This window comes from Triticum aestivum, chromosome 6A (genome assembly GCF_018294505.1).
Source record: "Triticum aestivum cultivar Chinese Spring chromosome 6A, IWGSC CS RefSeq v2.1, whole genome shotgun sequence".
NCBI classification, from domain to species: domain Eukaryota; kingdom Viridiplantae; phylum Streptophyta; class Magnoliopsida; order Poales; family Poaceae; genus Triticum; species Triticum aestivum.
Window position 1 is genome coordinate 602,787,888 of NC_057809.1, and position 6,911 is coordinate 602,794,798.

The 6,911-nt window shown below is 49.0% G+C and overlaps 1 long non-coding RNA gene across 1 annotated transcript; it reads left to right on the top strand.

Annotated features, from left to right (window-relative positions):
* The first annotated feature begins 232 nt into the window (after window positions 1-232).
* On the top strand, window positions 233-2,416 carry LOC123128910 (uncharacterized). The gene is made up of 2 exons (XR_006463491.1): window positions 233-1,857; window positions 1,984-2,416. It is a non-coding gene; the product is annotated as an uncharacterized lncRNA (long non-coding RNA).
* The last annotated feature ends 4,495 nt before the right edge of the window (window positions 2,417-6,911 follow it).

A 6,911-nucleotide genomic window follows, 5' to 3' on the forward strand; every position in this document is an offset into this window, starting at 1 on the left:
GTATTGTACCGCTTAACTCAGACGCTGCTGCATGAAAGAATTATGTATTCCTATCACCATCCACCAGCCAATCTGCATGTGCCTTTTGTTTCCAGAATATTTCATTTTGTTCCTCCAGCCGATCCAATTTGTATTTCCAGAATATTCTCAATATTTTTTTGCACTATTAACGCAAGAAATATTATAACTCCCGTGTACATCCACTGATAAAAACAATGTTGCGACCGAGCGGCCGGCACGTAACCATCACACAGGCCACGCGTGTACCTCCCCACGGCTCCACCGCTAGCCCATTCGTCTCCACCGCTAGCATATCCATTCGTCTCCACCGAGATGCATCTGCATCCAGCTCATTACTTCTCTCGCTCAATCTCTATCATGCTTCCACCAAACCAAAGTTGCTGGCGCCCCCCGTTCCAACGAAGCGAGCGGCACCGCCGGATCCCGTCGCCTCCCCCCGTTCCACTGGAGCAGGCGCCGCTGCTGGATCTCATTTCCTCATCGTTCTTCCAGGCCAGACCACCAGATCCGGAGTGCCGCCGCCGGATCCCGTCCCCGTAGGAACCCTTCGCGTCACCGGGAATCCCACGGCGGCGGACATGGTGGCCTCTGCAGGCGAGCTGGCTCCGGTCGCTCGGCTGTCCACTCCGCTCCAGGATCCCCTGCTCCCCTGCTCCACCACCACCAGTGGCCCCACGCGCGCCACCGGGAGTCCCAAGGCAGCGGCCATGGTGGCCTCTACAGACGAGCGGGCTCCGACCGCTCGGGTCCGCCGCCGCTCCAGCACCGACCGATGGGCGGCCATGGCACTCCGCCTGTCTCCGCCCCTCGACGTACTAACTCTGTTTTTTTTCTGTATGTGTTGACCTCGGACCCTTTTTTCAGTATATTCAGACGGGCTCTCTCTCCTCCCCCTCTCTTCTCTTTGATTTGTTCATGTCCTTCATTACAGGCTCTTCCTCAACATTTTTCGATTGGTGATGCATGGCATCTTTCTTCATTTCTCTAGGATAAAGATGATTTATATCTCATCTTTCTTTTGTTGTTCTGTAGATTCTCGCAACTTCGAACATATCTAAATTGCTAGGATTTGATCTAACGGGGCGGGGTGGGACTATTTTAGCACAGACATAAGCAAATTCCGTTTCGTGCAGCAGTAAGGGAGGGGATGGCAGGTCGGGAGATGTAGGGGCTTTTTTTTAAAAACGAAACGTTTTTGCCAGATCCACTTAAATAGGACTGCGGGTTAAATTATTGGAAGTGGAGGGACTTTTATGCAAAATCGCTAGCGACGACGGACGACCAGAAGCACTCCGTGCTTTATTAGTAGGGAAAGATATATATATATATAGGTAAAAATAAAGATATATAGGTAATAAATCTTGCCGTAATTTATTGTCTTTTTAATGTATAATAATATCTCACCCTGATGCAAATATGGTAACTACTCCGGTAGAATCGAACACTGATGTATGCATGGTATAATAAATCTTGCCGTGGACGCATCCATAATCATGAGTATCTCACGTAACACACACCTATGCGTGATCGGCAACGCTACTGATTACATGGAATATATCTATTTTAGGGCAGTGAGGGGTGTTTGTATCTCAGATAATGCCATATGTAAACTGCCAATCTCCAGATCGTCATGTATGGGATGCGTCAATATTTCCTTTTAGCAAGACTAGAGTGCCGCCTATATATACTGCGGCCGGAGGGGTTCACGGTCATTGCCTCTTAGGTTTACAGAGAAGAATAGATTTCCACGATCGAGTTGAAGATCAACCATGAGAGGGAGCGGCCTTGTGTTCGTGATCGCCCTCCTGTTCGTCGGGTGCCTTGCGATCGGACAGTGTAAGCATACATATATTCTTGCAGCTAATTCATTGTCCTATATAGATTGATGCCTCCAGTACGTTGTTCTCGCATTGTGCACCAACAAATCAATATTGCATTGTATTGCCTATATATATGTGACAGGTCGTCCTGTGGTTAGAGGAAGCAACCAAGAGAGTCGTGCCAATATTACCGCAAATGCTACAACTATTGCGGATTCGTCGTCATCAAGGGAGAGCTCGAGCAAACTGACGTTGAACTGGTGTTACCCAAGGGACTGCAACAATCCTAACAATCCGTTCTACACGAGACCGTGCTACTGCTGCCCCTTGCGACCGGACGAGCTGTGCTTTAGTAATATCGACGATTGCCATGCAGGGTGCCCGACTTGTCATCCTACTTGCTGATATATAGGCGTGTTCATTGCTGTGACATAAAGCTACTAGTTCGGTGTTATTCGTTAGGTTGATGGTAGTACACACTAGCTTTCCCACTACTAGTCTTTCTCTATATATGTGCAACGCAATATATATATGTATGATCGAGTTTAAAGAGATGAACGAAGGATAATTCGCTATAGTGTCCATCTTTTGCATTGTCAATGCCCTCTTTTTTGTACACGTAGCTATTTTTCTTTTGTCAATATTGGCCTAATACTATATATTTTTCTGGCCGCCTTGTCCTCCCTCTATAGTAACCCTTACATCCTGATCTAAATCCATCGTTAGTTTTCTTACGACATGCACACCCTATCCTTATGAACACTTTTAAAAAAGTGAGTGAGCAGGTATTGAGATAGCTATGCCTAGTTTTTTATTGTCATTCTTAATCTATCGTACATATGCAATGAAGCAAGTCTCTAGCTTCTAGAGGCGACCGGTGTGTGCTGCCCACAGCAGTGCCTCTCGCGTGTAGCTGGGCGTCAGATCAGGGCGGATCCCATGCCCCCCGCCATGACCTCCATGACGTGTGCCCACCGCCACCACGACGCTATCGCCGATGAGCTCTAGCGCGATGCTGCACCAGCCGCCAGTGGTGTGTATCCTAACTTGGTCGCCCGCGCCAGAGCTCCCGCATGAGGAGAAAGACACCTTGCCGGGTCGGCCAGGCTTCGCGTGGCCGTGCCTCTGGTGGCGAGGGAGGGTGGGCCCCCGGCGGCGCCGCCTAGGGTACTTTTGTGAAGCGCCTGCAAGGAAGTTTTTTTTAATCCAGACTCATGTATTTTACTCAAGGTAGAAAAGAAAGACAAAAGGAAACAGGAAAAGCCCATAGGCCAGCACTTACTCCAACTTCATAATAATCGTGATATAGCTTTTGTAATGTGCAATATAATTATCTTTCTTCGAGGGAATCGTCTACTCTTCTATTAAGTCACATTGCACCATCAGACACAAGCCGAGTGTATTCCCTATGTATATCTGGACCAGCACTAAAAGCATCTCCAATAGCAGCCCTATTTTTGAGCACGGAAACATGGTGTTGTAAAAATTAGGCACGAAAATAGCTTTTCTTGGCACGAGCAAGCGCTGTCTGCAATAGCTGCCCTATAATAGGCACCCAGATCAACAAAACCATTTTATTAAACGAACATTTGAACTACTTTGACCATATTTCATATTTCAAACATAGTTCGCTTGAAGTTTAAACATGCCAACTATAATTCAAATATGACATGTCACTTAAACTACCAACTTAATATCATCGGATCCATCACTTTCGCCGTTAGAATCAACGTTGAGCACACCGGAGGCTCCCGCATTCTTCTTCTTGCCCTATGATGACGAAGGTCCTGCCTCGTTGTCGTTCTTGCTCTTCGACTGATAGGCGTCCCTCTTCCAGTAAACTATATCTCGGCTTGCATATACTCCGGATGTGCCTTAGCAAACGCCGTCATCACCTCCTCGCCGCTCTCTCTGAAGTTTTTCCTCTCATCGACAACAATGCAAGTAGCCAGCTTGATCAGGCTCGACTTGATTGTCACTGGCGGACCGATGAGATTCGCATCTGTCCAAGACTCAATCTCTAGGAAATTGAGCCTCTAGCGCAGGAGACCAAGCCTCCACATGGAGACGTCATAGGTGCAGGCAACAAGGTCGGTCGTCGGGTACGTACTGAGCCACTACCTCCGCCCGCCGTGCTGAAACTCCAGGCCAAAATTGTCGGACAGTCAGGGGAGCACACCCTTGAACACCTCCTTTCCCTTGCCCTTTGGCGGCATGGCAAGTAGGCGGCGGCACCGGGGAAGAAGGCGGTGGCGAGGAGGAGAGGCGATGCGGGTGTGGCGGTCTTTGGCAGCGCGATTCGTCGGTCCAGCGGCCGGTGAGCAGGGTGAGGCGAGTGGATCCGAAGGTGGTGGGGTGCGGCAGCCATGGATCTATAGGAAGCAGGCGCTGCGGGTGTGCGGCTACGTAGGGAAGACGGGTGCTGGGTCGTGGCTATGTGTTGTTTTATTCTCCGGTACCAGTCCAAGTGATGTATATTTACATCACTTGGTGATGTATTTTAGGGCTGGCAAACAAAATTTCTTTTGCGGTTGGACTCTTGTTGGAGGCCGTTTTTTTGTCTCCTCGTGCCCAAAAGTGGGGCTGCTATTGAAGATTCTCTAAGTATATACACCTTGCAATAGTTACATATCTCAGAAGTTAAGATTTCACAAAAGAAACAGTTCTAAACCCCAAATTGACCAAAACAATCATATGCAATTTTAGACTTCTAAATGGGCAAACTACCTGTCGATGTTGTTTATCAACGGTATCATCGTAGATGATTGTGGGGATTAGTAAGCATGGAGATCACCGATGTGGGTTAGCACATGAGACACGATTTAGACAACTTTGGGCCCTGGCAAACATCATCTGGTAATAGTCCTACATACTGTTTGTGGATAGGTCTCATTCCATATGTTCATGGGGGAGTCGTTGTTGTAGAGCCGGCTCTCATCTAGTTGTGTCTAGCCGTAGAGATTCTTGAGCTTCCCCTCGTCTTGGGGCGCCCTGCTCCTCCTTATATAAGTTGATGGAAACATCTTACATGTAGAGTTTTAGTAGGATACAAACTAGTCACATCTTTTATTACAAGCCGGCTCTCATCTAGCAGCGGCAAGCGGGTGATCAAGTCGATCGCACGCTGATACATCTCCAACGTATCTATAATTTTTTATTGTTCCATGCTATTGTTGGGGAACGTTGCAGAAAATTAAAATTTTTCCTACGGTTTCACCAAGATTCATCTATGAGTTCATCTAAGCAACGAGTCAAGGGAGAGAGTTTGCATCTACATACCACTTGTAGATCGCGTGCGGAAGCTTGCAAGGTGATGATGTAGTCGTGCTCGACGTGATTCGAATCACCGATGACCAAGTGCTGAACGGACAGCACCTCCGCGTTCAACACACGTACGGGACGGGAGACGTCTCCTCCTTCTTGATCCAGCAAGGGGAAGGAGAGGTTGAGGAAGACAGCTCCACCGGCAGCACGACGGCGTGGTGATGGTGGAGAGGCAGTACTCCGACAGGGCTTCGCCAAGCACACAACGGAGGAGGAGAGGTGTTGGGGAGGGGAGGGCTGCGCCTTGGAGGGTGGTCCCGCTGCCCTCCCCTCATCCCTCTATTTATAGGGGGAAGGGAGAAGGGGGCCGGCCCCCTAGAACCCATCTAGGGGGGGGGTGCGGCGGCCTAGGGGAGAGGGGAGAGGGTGGCTTGCCCCCCAAGCCAAGGGGGGCGCCCCCTCTAGGGTTCCCCCCTCAACCCTAGGCGCATGGGCCCAAGGGAGGGGGTGCGGCCAGCCCACCAGGGGCTGGCTCCCTGCCCCACGCAGCCCATGTGGCCCCCCGGGAGGGGTGGCCCCTCCCGGTGGACCCCCGGAACCCTTCCGGTGGCCCCGGTACAATACCGGTATGACCCCGAAACTTCCCGGTGTCTGTTTGACAACTTCCCATATATAAATCTTTACCTCCGGACCCTTCCGGATCTCCTCGTGACGTCCAGGATCCCATCCGGGACTCCGAACAACATTCGGTAGTCACATACTAGTCTTCCTAATAACCCTAGCGTCACTGAACCTTAAGTGTGTAGACCCTACGGGTTCGGGAGACATGCAGACATGACCGAGACGCTCTCAGTCAATAACCAACAGCGGGATCTGGATACCCATGATGGCTCCCACATGCTCCTCGATGTTGTCATCGGATGAACCACGATGTCGAGGATTCGATCAAACCCTGTATGCAATTCCCTTGTCAATCGGTACGTTACTTGCCCGAGATCCGATCGTCGGTATCCCAATACCTTGTTCAGTCTCGTTACCGGCAAGTCACTTTACTCGTACCGTAATGCATGATCCCGTGTCCAACACCTTGGTCACATTGAGCTCATTATGTTGATGCATTACCGAGTGGGCCCAGAGATACCTCTCCGTCATACGGAGTGACAAATCCCAGTCTCGATCCGTGTCAACCCAACAGCTACTTTCGGAGATACCTGTAATGCACCTTTATAGTCACCCAGTTACGTTGTGACGTTTGATACACCCAAGGCACTCTTACGATATCCGGGAGTTACACGATCTCATGGTCGAAGGAAGAGATACTTGACATTGGCAAAGCTCTAGCAAAACGAACTACACGATCTTTTATGCTATGCTTAGGATTGGGTCTTGTCCATCACATCATTCTCCTAATGATGTGATCTCATTATCAACGACATCCAATGTCCATAGTCAGGAAACCATGACTATCTGTTGATCACAACGAGCTAGTCAACTAGAGGCTCACCAGGGACATATTGTAGTCTAAGTATTCACACGTGTATTACGATTTCCGGATAATACAGTTATAGCATGAATAAAAGACATTTATCATGAACATTGAAATATAATAATACTTTTATTATTGCCTCTAGGGCATATTTCCAACAGTCTCTCACTTGCACTAGAGTCACCAATCTAGTTACATTGTGATGAATCGAACACCCATAGAGTTCTGGTGTTGATCATGTTTTGCACGCGAGAGAGGTTTAGTCAGCGGATCTGCGACATTCAGATCCGTGTGCACTTTGCAAATCTCTATGTCTCCAT